The sequence below is a fragment of the Lithobates pipiens genome, unplaced genomic scaffold (genome assembly GCF_037356315.1).
Source record: "Lithobates pipiens isolate NorthernLeopardFrog02 unplaced genomic scaffold, aLitPip1_a1.2 Scaffold_25, whole genome shotgun sequence".
Taxonomy (NCBI): Eukaryota; Metazoa; Chordata; class Amphibia; order Anura; family Ranidae; genus Lithobates; species Lithobates pipiens.
Window position 1 is genome coordinate 105,935,897 of NW_027507787.1, and position 13,001 is coordinate 105,948,897.

The window sequence follows — 13,001 nt, forward strand, 5'->3', positions numbered from 1 at the left end:
TTGAGCGTCTTCCAACTCTTCAAAAGGTGGACTTTAAGGTCCAAACTCAGGATCCTCTGGCCTGAGAGTCACCTCAATCACCTTGGGAGGAGAAGAAAAGGGGAGGTGGCAGGCCCTGACATTTGAGATGGCCACAGACAATCTTTCTCTTTATCCTCTGTTTTCATCTTCAGAAACGGGTAGAGAGTGAGATACAGTCACTGGCTGAGATCTTTGTGAGTCCATGGGTGTGAACTGTAAATCTGGCTCTGGTGGCACGTTGTGGAAAATGTTAGATGGGGGGTGTCATAAGAGTCCCCCTGCGTTCATTCTCCCCTAGCCCGCGCTAAAGAGCTGACTGGGGCAGACTGACGCTGGTTGAGATCCGTTAGGTAACGTTAACACCACTTGATCTTACCGGATTTAACGAATATCTATTAGCCTGAATGATTTTTGGCCAGAAAATTTGATAAGGGGGGCTAACCCTTCCTTATGTACCACCTAATATCTCTATTTTGATGTGGAATATCTCTGAAATGATGTGAGATCAAACGTTAAAACCAATTGCTCTTCCCGGATCTAATGAATATCTATTTTTCAGGGCTGGTTTAGCCCTTACTTCTCTGGGTTGGCTGCTCAGCTGTCGGCTAATTGCCAGCTCTCATCTCTCTCCACAGTTACCAGCTGTTCCTTATCATGCTCGTCTGACCTGCCTACTTAAAGCTGTCCAGCTGACTTCATCTCTGCCTTCGCCTTGGTCACATCACAAGAAACCATCTCCTGCAGTTCTGTTTAAAGACTGGCTTGCTGACATCCCTTCTGGCTCCTTTTTCCGCTTGCTGCTGTTTCACTTGGATCCCTGACTTCTGTCCTGGCTGATTACCCGATCTGGTTATTGAACTCTGGCCTGGCTGACTACTCGATCGGGTTGCTGGAGTCTGGCTATGCTTTGACTACACTTTCTCTACTTACCTTTTTATTTTTATTTAATAAACAAGTGTGATTTAATTGTACTTCTGTCTCGGTCTGATTCATGGTTTCTGACACTATTAGCCTGAATGATTTTTGGGCAGAAAATTGCATGTGGGGGGGCTAACCCGTCCATATGTACCACGTAATATCTGTATTTTGATGTGTAATATCTCTGAAATGATGGGAGATCTAACATTAAAACTACTTGATCTTACCGGATCTAAGGAATATCTATTAGCCTGAATGGTTTTTGGGCAGAAAATTAAATAAGGGGGGCAACCCCCCTCATTATTCACTTAATAAGTCTCTAATTATGTGAGATCGAACGTCAAAACCACTTGATCTTACCGGATCTAATGAATATTTTTTTCTGGCCAAAATTGCATGTGGGGGGATAACCCGTCCATATGTACCACCTAATATCTCTATTTTGATGGGAAAGGAGATAAGGGGAGGGGGCAGCCCCCCTCATTAATCTCTTAATAAGTCTCTAATTATGTGAGATCTAACATTAAAACCACTTGATCTTACCGGATCTAACAAATATTTATCAGCCTGAATGATTTTTGGCCAGAAAATTTGATAAGGCGGGCTGATGACGGGTTAGCCCCCCCTGCAAATAACTGTTAATATTGCTTCTTCTGTATGAGATCTAACGCAAACAACAGTTGATCTAACCTGATCAAAAAAGATCTAACAAACTGAATACGATTTTTTTAAATACTGTACATTGTAGTAAATCACAGCAGAGGGAGGCTAGAGGTTACAGAAAGGTCACTGTGCAATACAAACAACCAAACATTGAATACCAAAAATGGTCCTCAATTACCAAAAAAAGCCCGGACCTTCTAGGCTAAATATTATCCTTGGAGGCCAAAAATGGGCCCCAGTGAAAAAAAACAGCACACCCAGCTATTTTTGGTCACCGACAGGGGCGGACTGACCAGTCGGTCACTCGGGCGCCGCCCGAGGTCATTAGGTGCCCGGCCCGGTCTCGGCCAGATGAGAGGCCACTTGAAGCGGATGTGCCGTATCACATGCCGCGATCATGCCGATTACAATACTGCAAACGGTACTTCTAATGGCACGCTGCACCCCGCCGCCCCCTCCTTCCCTCCCGTCCGTCCCAGGTGATGTCACAACGCATACGGTACAAGCACCTGGGACGGACGGGAGGGGAGGAGGGGCCGGTGGGGAGCAGCGCACCGTTAGCAGTATTGTAATTGGCATGATCGCGGCATGTGATACGGGCACAGCAGATAAGTGGAGGGGCCGGCAGGGAGCTGCGCCGTTATTATCGGCATCCGGTAAGTGAAGCCTGGGCCTGCCACAAGTGATGGGAGGCGGCAGTACAGAATGCATGTGGCCCCGGATCCCCCCAACCCACAGTGTCCCCCTCTGTGAGTGCCCCCCCGTTTGTGAGTGTCCCCCTGTGTGTTTGTCCCCCTGTGCCCCCGTGTGAGTGTGTCCCCCTGTGTTTGTGTCCCCATGTGTGTGTCCCCCTGTGTGTTTGTCCCCCTGTGCCCCCGTGTGAGTGTGTCCCCCTGTGTTTGTGTCCCCATGTGTGTGTCCCCCTGTGTGAGTGTCCCCCTGTGTGTGTGAGTGTCCCCATGTGTGTGTGAGTGTGTCCCCCTGTGTTTGTGTCCCCATGTGTGTGTCCCCCTGTGTGTTTGTCCCCCTGTGCCCCCGTGTGAGTGTGTCCCCCTGTGTTTGTGTCCCCATGTGTGTGTCCCCCTGTGTGAGTGTCCCCCTGTGTGTGTGAGTGTCCCCATGTGTGTGTGAGTGTCCCCCTGTGTGTGTGTGTGTCCCTGTGTATGTCCCCCTATGTGTGCGTCCCTGTGTGTGTCTCCCCGTGTGTGTCCCCCCCCCGTGTGTGTGAGTGTCCCCATGTGTGTGCGTCTCCCCGTGTGTGTGTCCCTGTATGTGTGTGTGTGAGAGTGTCCCCATGTGTGGTGAGTGTGTGTCCATCTGTGTGTGTGTGTCCCCCTGTGTGTGTGTGTGTGTCCCTGTGTGAGTGAGTGTGCGTGTCCCCCTGTGTGTGAGTGTGTATCCCCCTGTGTGTGTGGTGTGAGTGTGTGTGTGCCCCCCTGTGTGTGGTGTGTGTGAGTGTCCCCGTGTGTGTGTGTCCCTGTTTGAGAGAGTGTCCCCTGTGTGTGTGTGTGTGTCCCCCTGTGTGTGTGTGTCTCCCCTTGTGTGTGTGTGTGAGAGAGTGTCCCCCTGTTTGTGTGTCCGTATGAGTGTGTGTGTGTCCCCATGTGATTGCGTGTGCCCCCCGTGTGAGTGTGCGTGTCCCCATGTGTGGTGTGAATGTGTGTGTCCCCCTGTGTGTGTGTGTGTGTGTGTGTGTGTATGTTTCTTCCCCTGTGTGTGTATTTCTTCCCCTGTGTGTCTCTCCCCCTGTGTGTGTGTCTCTCTCCCCCTGTGTGTGTGTCCCCCTGGGTGTGTGTCCCCCTGTGTGTGTGTCCCACTGTGTGTGTCTTCCCCTGTGTGTGTGTGTGTGTGTCCCTGTGAGTGTGTGTCCCCCTGTGTGCGTGTTTTCCCCTTGTGTGAGTGTCCCCCTGTGTTTGTGTGTGTGTGTGTGTCCCTGTCCTTGTGTGTGTGTGTGAGAGTGTCCCCCTGTGTGTGTCTCCCCGTGTGTGAGTGTCCCTGTATGTGTGTGTGTGTGAGAGAGTGTCCCCCTGTGTGGTGTGAGTGTGTGTCCACCTGTGTGTGTGCCCCCTGTGTGAGTGAGTGTGCGTGTGTATCCCCCTGTGTGTGTGTGTGTGAGAGTGTATCCCCCTGTGTGTGTGTGTGTGGTGTGAGTGTGTGTGTGTCCCCCTGTGTGCGGTGTGTGTGAGTGTCCCCCTGTGTGTGTGCCTCCCCTTGTGTGTGTCTTCCCTCTTTGTGTGTGTGTCTCCCCCTGTGTGTGTGAGAGAGAGTGTCCCCCTGTGTGAGTGTGTGTCTCTGTGTGAGTGTGTCCCCCTGTGTGGTGTGTCCCCCCTGTGTGTGTGTGTGTGTGTCCGTGTGAGTGTATGTCCCCCCATGTGATTGTGTGTCCCCCCCGTGTGAGTGTGTGTGCTCCCCTGTGTGAGTGTGCGTGTCCCCCTGTGTGTGGTGTGAGTGTGTGTGTCCCCCTGTGTGTGTGTCTCCCCCTGTGTGTGTATGTCTCCCCCTGTGTGTGTGTGAGTGTCTGTTTCTTCCCCTGTGTGTCTCTCCCCCTGTGTGTGTGTGTGTGTGTCTCTCCCCCTGTGTGTGAGTGTGACCCCCTGTGTGTGTCTCCCCCTGTGTGTGTGTCCCCCTGTGTGCGTCAGTGTGTCCCTGTGTGTGAGTGGTTCCCCCTGTGTGTGTAAGTGTGTCCCCCTGTGTGTGTGTGTGTGAGTGTGTCCACCTGTGTGTGTGTGTGTCCCTGTGTGTGTGTCCCCCTGTGTGTGCGTGTGCGTTCTTCCTCCAGTTTCCCCCTGTGTGCTCCCCCCGTGTCTCCCTGTGCAGGTGTGGTGCCCAAGGGGGCCCCATGAGCTTCTATTGCCTGGGGGCCCCATTAGCTGTCAGTCCGCCCCTGGTCACCGAGGACCTTTTTGGCATTCAAAGGTCAGGAGTGTGCCTTTTTTAGTCACCAAGGACCATTTTGGGCATTTAATCACTTCAGCGCAGGACCATTTGGCTGGCCAAAGACCAGAGCACTTTTTGCGATTCGGCACTGCATCGCTTTAACCACTTGCCGACCATTGCACTCTGATGTACGTCCCTACTTTGGGAACAAACAGAGGCATCTTTAGGGGGTGGCCGTAGTCTGGGACCAGTAGCCCAGAGTCTCGGTCCAGAATGCAGGGAACGGGGGGCGTGGCTACCGAGCTACTGCATGGACGTGTGAGCAGATAGCTCCGTGCTGGAGACCGGGGAACGACGCTTAACGGAGAGGACTTTAACTCTAACTAACCACTACCTGCGTGGGAACTATCCCTCATTCCCTCGGCATGGCCAAAAAGAGGAAAGGAGTCTCACAGCTCCATAAACTTCAACACTTCTTCCCGCAGAAAGACCGCGGCCTACTCCAAGATGGCGCCGGAGACGCCTCGCCGCCTACCTCCAGCGAGTCTGCGACATCCTCTCCGAGCCCGAAACACAGCCCCAGCGTGTCCAGAGACCCTCCGGATGTCTCATCCCCGCTGTCCCGGAGCCCGGCGAAATCTAAACCCCGTCTGACGGTGGACGTGACCGCCGACAAGGTGAGCGGGGACCACGAGGGCTTGGATGATACTAGGGAACTAGCTGAAACGCTCCATTCGTTCCCCACCACCAACCAGCCGGTGTCTGACACCACGTTGAAAGACATGCTGGTGTCCCTTCGCAGCTCCCTCCACGCGGACCTAATGGACTGCATGCGGAGTTTTAAGGCAGACATGGGGGAGCTGGGAGACAGAGTATCTCATGTGGAGGAAAAAATGGGCGATTATGCCACCTCTTATAACTCATTAGTTGATGCCCATAATGAGCAAGCTGACGAGGTGTCCTGGCTTAGGTCAAAGGTCGCTGACCTTGAAGATAGATCCCGCCGCAACAACCTCAAAATTAGGGGGATCCCCGAAGTGATCACCCCGGGCCAACTATTGCAATATGCTCAAACTATGATGAGATCCTTTCTGCCGGACACCACTGACTCTGATTTAGTGATTGACAGGATCCATCGACTCCCCAAACCGTCCCATCTACCAGACAACATCCCTAGGGATGTCCTTATGCGGGTACATTTTTACCACATTAAAGAAAATTTCATGTCTGCTCATCGCAAAAACAAACAACCACCTGAATGCTATGCACATATTCAGCTTTTTGCGGACTTGTCCCAGTACACCATGCAGAAACGTAAAGCCCTGTTATCCATTACTAAAGCTCTGCGTAACCACGCCATCTTATACCGCTGGGGATATCCGGCTAAGTTACATATCACTAAAGATGAGCAGGTGTCTGTGGTCAATTCTCTGGAGGAAGGACTGAAGCTGCTTAGAGCATGGGACATCCTTCCAGCTCAATCAGAATCTCACACGTCTCCACCAGCTTCAATGGATGTTAGCGACACCTGGCAGGTTGTATCCAGGAAACAGAATGCAGGGAACAGGGGCAGACTGAGCCTTGGTTGGCTCCAGCTCCAGCTTTAGCTCTGCCCCGCTTCCACCCAACTTTACTCTTGGTCGCTGATTGCTATAGCCGCCTGGCGGCTAGCAACCATTAACGTCACTGCCCACTGTGCCCACACTGCCCAACATTCAAAGCAGAGGAGGATTGCACTTCCTCCTCCTCCGCGCTAGTGCTCGTGGGGCCTGGCCTACGACTTCTGGTCTGGATTGTCCCGCAGCTGTTATGGTAGCGTGGATTGTAGAGCCCAGGAGGGAGAGAAAGGGATGACGCCGCCACCCTGAGCAGCATTCGCAGCGGCTCCCTTAGCCTACACTCCTGCAATCTTAGTCCTCACCCAGCTTGCTGTGCTGGAGCAGGAAGAAGGCAGAAATGACAATGCGGCGGCCGCACCACATCAATACCCACTTGGACGGGCGGCTCTCCTCTTCTCCTCTGGCTGCCTTGCACACCAGCACCACGGATGAGCTGCTGCTGTAGTACCTGAACACATGAAGTCTATCTCCTCCTGGTCAGGTAGGTCAATCAGAGTTTGTATGTCATGTCCCCCTATGTGTGTGTCCCTGTGTGTGTCCCCCTATGTGTGTGTGTGTCCCCCGTGTGTGTGAGTGTCCCCGTGTGTGTGTGTCTCCCCGTGTGTGTGTCCCTGTATGTGTGTGTGTGTGAGAGTGTCCCCCTGTGTGGTGAGTGTGTGTCCCCCTGTGTGTGTGTGTCCCCCTGTGTGTGTGTGTGTGAGTGTGTATCCCCCCGTGTGTGTGGTGGGAGTGTGTGTGTCCCCGTGTGTGTGTGTGTCCCCCTGTTTGAGAGAGTGTGTCCCCTGTGTGTGTGCCTCCCCTTGTGTGTGTCTCCCCTTGTGTGTGTGTGTGTGTCCCCCTGTGTGTGTGTCCCCCTGTGTGTGTCTCCCACTGTGTGTGTGTCTTCCCCTGTGTGTGTGTGTCCCTGTGTGTGTGTGTGTCCCCCTGTGTGTGTGTGTGTGTCCCCCTGTGTGTGTGTGTGTGTGTCCCCCTGTGTGAGTGTCCCCCTGTGTGTGTGTCCCCCTGTGTTTGTGTGTGTGTGTGTCCCCCTGTGTGTGTGTGTGTGAGAGTGTCCCCCTGTGTGAGTGTCTCCCCGTGTGTGTCTCCCCGTGTGTGAGTGTCCCTGTATGTGTGTGAGAGTGTCCCCCTGTGTGAGAGTGGGCATTTAATCACTTCAGCGCAGGACCATTTGGCTGGCCAAAGACCAGAGCACTTTTTGCGATTCGGCACTGCGTCGCTTTAACCACTTGCCGACCATTGCACTCTGATGTACGTCCCTACTTTGGGAACAAACAGAGGCATCTTTAGGGGGTGGCCGTAGTCTGGGACCAGTAGCCCAGAGTCTCGGTCCAGAATGCAGGGAACAGGGGCAGACTGAGCCATGGTTGGCTCCAGCTCCAGCTTTAGCTCTACCCCGCTTCCACCCGACTTTACTCTTGGTCACTGATTGCTATAGCCGCCTGGCGGCTAGCAACCATTAACGTCACTGCCCACTGTGCCCACACTGCCCAACATTCAAAGCAGAGGAGGATTGCACTTCCTCCTCCTCCGCGCTAGTGCTCGTGGGGCCTGGCCTACGACTTCTGGTCTGGATTGTCCCGCAGCTGTTATGGTAGCGTGGAGTGTAGAGCCCAGGAGGGAGAGAAAGGGATGACGCCGCCACCCTGAGCAGCATTCGCAGCAGCTCCCTTAGCCTACACTCCTGCAATCTTAGTCCTCTCCCAGCTTGCTGTGCTGGAGCAGGAAGAAGGCAGAAATGACAATGTGGCGGCCGCACCACATCAATACCCACTTGGACGGGCGGCTCTCCTCTTCTCCTCTGGCTTCCTTGCACACCAGCACCACGGATGAGCTGCTGCTGTAGTACCTGAACACATGAAGTCTATCTCCTCCTGGTCAGGTAGGTCAATCAGAGTTTGTATGTCAGGGACCAGGTCAGTGTGTGTCAGGTAGGTCAGTGTATGTATGTCAGGTAGGTCAGCGTGTGTCAGGTAGGTCAGTGTGGGTCACGTAGTTCATCCTTTTTTCCCCACAAATAGAGAGGTTTTTTTTTTTTAAGGTATTTGATTGCCTCTGCAATTTTTTTTTTTTTTTTTTTTTTTTGCGATATAAACGGAAAAATCTAAAAAATATTGAAAGAAAATTATATTTTCTGCTTTTTGTTATAAGAAAAATCCAATAAACTCAATTTTATTCATACTTTTAGGTCAAAATGTATTCAGCCACATGTCTTTGGTAATGTTAATAAGTGTATATTTATTGGTTTGCGCAAATGTTATAGCGTCTGAAAACGATGGTACATTTTCTGGAATTTACGCATCTTTTAGTTTATGACTGCCTATCTCATTTCTTGAGGTGCTAATATGGCATGGTTGACTTCTTTTTTTCCCTTGTTTCCCAAGGTGACCATCTTGGTGTTTGTCAAGAGGGTTGAGGGTGCCAAAAGTGAGTGCCTATGGCAACATCACCCTGAAAGCATCTGATACTAAGCAGGGACGGGCCTGGTTAGTACCTAGATGGGAGACCGCCTGGGAATACCCTCTTGAGAAATGCCAAGATGGTCACCTTGGGGAACCACAAAAAAAGGCAGTCTCCCATCCAGGTACTAAGCAGGCCCATCTCTGCTTAGTCTTCAAGACCAGATGAGATCGGGTGCTTTCAGAGTGGAGTGGCCATAGGCAATCTCTTCTGGCACCCAAAACCCTCTTGAGAAATGCCAAGAAGGTCATCTTGGGAAACCAGATATACAAAACAGGTCAACTAATGCAGGTACTAACCAGGCCCGACTCTGCTTAGCCTCCAAGATCAGGTGCTTTCAGGGTGATGTGGCTGTAGGCAATCTCTTTGGGCACACTCCACCCTCTTGACAAACGCCAAGATGGTCATCAAACAAGGGAAAACAAAACAAGTTAACGGCAAAAAAAAAAAAAAGATGCCTATGGCACATGCTATTCTCAGGCGGTCTCCCATCCAGGTACTGACCAGGCCTGACCCTGTTTAGCCTCCGAGATCAGACGAGATTAGGGCTTTGAGGGTGATGTGGCCATAGGCAATCTCTTTGGGCACCGTCAACCCTCTTGACAAACCTCAAGATGGTCACCTTGGGAAACAAGGGAAAAAAACAAGTCGACGCAAAAAAAAAAAAAAAAGAAGACTGCAGCTCCTGGTATTCCCAGGCGGTCTCCCCTCCAGATGCTAATCAGGCCCGAACCTGCTTAGCCTCCAAGATAAGACGAGATTTTGAGCTTTCAGGGTGATGAGGCCAAAGACAATCTCTTTGGGCACCCTAAACCTCCTTCACAAATGCCAAGATAGTCACCATGGAAAACAAGGAAAAATAAGTCAACGCCAAAAAAAAATAAAAGAAGCCTATGCTACCTGGTATTCCCAGGCAGTCTCCCATCCAGGTACTAACCAGGCCTAAGCCTGCTTAGCCTCCGAGATTAGACAAGATTGGTCGCTTTCAAGGTGATGTGGCCATAGGAAATCTCTTTGGGTGCCCTCAATCGTCTTGACAAACGCCAAGATAATAACCTTGGGAAACAAGGGAAAAAAATAAGTCAACGCCCCCCCCCCCCCCCCCAAAAAAAGAAGCCTACATCACCTTGTATTACCAGGCGGTTTCCCATTCAGGTACTAACCAGGCCCTACCCTGCCCATAGGCAATCTCTTTGGGCACCCTCATCCCTCTTGACAAATGCAAAGATGGTCACTAAGCCCGACCCTGCTTAGCCTCCGAGATCAGACGAGATTGGGCGCTTTCACGGTGATATGGCCATAGGCAATCTCTTTCGGCACCCTCAACCCTTTTGACAAACGCCAAGATGGTCACCTTAGGAAACAAGGGGAAAAAAAACAAGTCAACATAAAAAAAAAAAAAAAGAAACCTACGGCACTTGGTATTCCCAGGGGGTCTCCCATCCAGGTTTTAACCAGCCCCAACTCTGCTAAGCCTCCAAGATCAGATGAGATTGGTTGCTTTCAGGGAGATGTGGCCGTAGGCAATCGCTTTGGGGACTCTCAACCCTCTTGAAAAATCCCAAGATGGTCACCTTGGTAAACAAGGGAAATTAACAAGTCAACTCCCAAAAAAAAAAAAAAAAAAAAAAGTCTATGCCACCTGGTATTCCCAGGCAGTCTCCCATCCAGGTACTAACCAGGCCCGACCCTGCTTAACATCCGAGATCAGATGAGATCAGGCGCATTCAGGGTGATGTAGCCGTAGACCATCGTGCTGGCCACTCTAAACCCTCTTGACAAACGGCAAGATGGTCACCTCTGCAAACAAGCAAAAAAATTAAAACAGGTCTTCAACGCCAACAACATATAAAAAAAAAAGCCTACGGCACCTGGTATTCCCAGGGGGTCTCCCATCCAGGTTCTAACCAGGCCCGACCCTGCTAAGCCTCCGAGATCAGATGAGATTTGTTGCTTTCAGGGAGATATGGCCGTATTCAATTGCTTTGGGCACTCTCAACCCTCATAAAAAACGCAAAGATGGTCACCTTAGTAAACAAGGGAAAATAACAAGTCAACACCCAAAAAAAAAAAAAGTCTATGCCACCTGGTATTCCCAGGCAGTCTCCCATCCAGGTACTAACCAGGCCTGACCCTGCTTATCCTCTGAGATTAGACGAGATTGGTCGCTTTCAAACTGTTTTGGCCATAGGAAATTTCTTTGGGCGCCCTCAACCGTCTTGACAAACGCCAAGATAATCACCTTGGGAAACAAGGGAGAAAACAAGTCAACGCCAAAAAAAAAAGAAAAAAAGAAGCCCGTGGCACTGGGTATTCCCAGGAGGTCTCCCATTTGTTACTAACCAGGCCAAATGCTGCTCAACCTCCGGGATCAGACAAGATCAGGAGCTTTCAGGGTGATGTAGCCATAGGCAATCTCTTTCGGCACCCTCAACCCTCTTGACAAACGCCAAGATGGTCACCTTGGGAAACAAGGGAAAAAAAACAAGTCAACAAAAAAAAAGAAACCTACAGCACTTGGTATTCCTAGGGGGTCTCCCATCCAGGTTCTAACCAGGCCCAACCCTGCTAAGCATCCGAGATCAGATGAGATCAGTTGCTTTCAGGGAGATGTGGCTGTAGGCAATCGCTTTGGGCACCCTGAACCCTCTTGAAAAAAAAGCCCAAAAAAGAAAAAAAGAGAAGCCTATGGCACCTTGTATTCCCAGGCAGTCTCTCATCCAGGTACTAACCAGGCCTGATCATGCTTAGCCTCCGAGATTAGTCACTTTCAGGGCAATGTGGCCATAGGCAATTTCTTCGGACACCCTCAACCATCTTGACAAACGCCAATATAGTCACCTTGGGAAACAAGGGAAAAAAACAAGTAAACGCAAAAAAATAAATAAGCCTACGGCACCTGGCCATCCAGGTATTAACCAGGCTCAGCCCCTGCTTAGCCTCCGAGGTGAGACAAGATGGGGCGCTTTCAAGGTGATGTGGCCGTAGCCAATCTTTTTGGGCACCGTCAACCCCCTTGACAAATGCCAAAATACACTTTGGGAAACAAGGGAAAAAACAAGTCAACGCCCCAAATGAAAAAAAAAAGGAAGCCTATTCCTAGGTGGTCTCCCATCCAGGTACTTACCAGGCCCGACCCTACCCATGGGCAATCTCTATGGGCACCCTCATCCCTCTTGACAAATGCAAAGATGGCCACTAGGCCCGACCATGCTTAGTCTCCGAGATCAGATGAGATTGGGCGCTTTCACGGTGATATGGCTGTAGGCAATCCCTTTGGGTATCCTCAACCCTTTTTGACAAACGCCAAGATGGTCACCTTGAGAAACAAGGGAAAAAAACAAGTCAATGCCAAAAAGAAAAAAAAAGAAGCCTATAGCACCTGATATTCCCAGGCGGTCTCCCATCCAAGTACTAACCAGGCCCGCCACTGCTTAGTCTCCGAGATCAGATGAGATGGTTCGCTTTCAGGGTGATGTGGCCGTAGGCAAGCTCTTTATGCAACTTCAACCCTCTTGACAAATGCCAAGATGGTATCCATGGGTAAAAAGAGAAAAAAAGAAAAGAAACCTACAGCACCTAGTATTCCCAGGCGGTCTCCCATCTGCGTACTAACCCAGCCCGCCCTTACTTCTCAGAGTAGTAGGGTGATGTGCCGTAGACAATCTCTTTGGGCACCCTCAACCCTCTTGACAAATGCCAAGATTGTCACCTTGGGAAACAAGGGAAAAAAACAAGTCAACACCAAAAAAATTTAAAAAAATAAACCTACGGCACCTGGTACTCCCAGGTGGTCTCCCATCCAGGTACTAACCAGGCCCGACCCTGCATAACCTCCGAGATCGGACAAGATAGGGTGCTTTCAGGGTGATGTGCCCATAGGCAATTGCTTTGGGCACCCTCAACTCTCTTGACAAACACCAAGATTGTCACCTTGGTAAACAAGGGAAAATAACAAGTCAACGGCAAAAAAAAAAGAAGCCTATGCCACATGGTATTCCCAGGCAGTCTCCCATCCAGGTACTAACCAGGCCTGACCCTGCTTAGCCTCCGAGATTAGGCCATTTGACCTGACCATCCGCATCAACTCTTATGGAGTTGATCTTTGCCCGAGGCAAGAGCACCTTTTTCGTGGGCTCTGTCTACGATCAGACCCAAGTACTCCAGCTTTTTTAGCAGTATTAAGGAAGATTTCTCTAGGTTTAGAATCCGAACTCTTCAGATGGTTGTAGTGCGTATGCTTTGCTCCAAATGAGCCAACTGATTAGTAACAGATTGTCTAGGTATGCTACGACTTATGCCATGTGCCCTTAATCTGGCTAGAGGTGGACCCAGCACTTTAGTGAACACCTGGGGTGCTGTGGCTAGCCCAAAGGGTAGGGCTACGAACTGGAAATGCTGCTGTTCCAACTCAAACCGCAGAACTCTTGATGAGTGGGAAATATA

The 13,001-nt window shown here is 50.7% G+C and overlaps 6 pseudogenes; all 6 read right to left on the reverse strand.

Annotated features, from left to right (window-relative positions):
- Positions 1-9,961: 9,961 nt before the first annotated feature.
- On the reverse strand, positions 9,962-10,080 carry LOC143932172 (5S ribosomal RNA; annotated as a pseudogene).
- Positions 10,081-10,185: 105 nt separating this feature from the next.
- Positions 10,186-10,304, reverse strand: LOC143931039 (5S ribosomal RNA; annotated as a pseudogene).
- A 110-nt stretch (positions 10,305-10,414) lies between these two features.
- On the reverse strand, positions 10,415-10,533 carry LOC143931246 (5S ribosomal RNA; annotated as a pseudogene).
- A 527-nt stretch (positions 10,534-11,060) lies between these two features.
- LOC143931044 (5S ribosomal RNA) lies at positions 11,061-11,179 on the reverse strand (annotated as a pseudogene).
- Positions 11,180-11,925: 746 nt separating this feature from the next.
- On the reverse strand, positions 11,926-12,044 carry LOC143931753 (5S ribosomal RNA; annotated as a pseudogene).
- A 276-nt stretch (positions 12,045-12,320) lies between these two features.
- LOC143932326 (5S ribosomal RNA) lies at positions 12,321-12,439 on the reverse strand (annotated as a pseudogene).
- Positions 12,440-13,001: the final 562 nt, after the last annotated feature.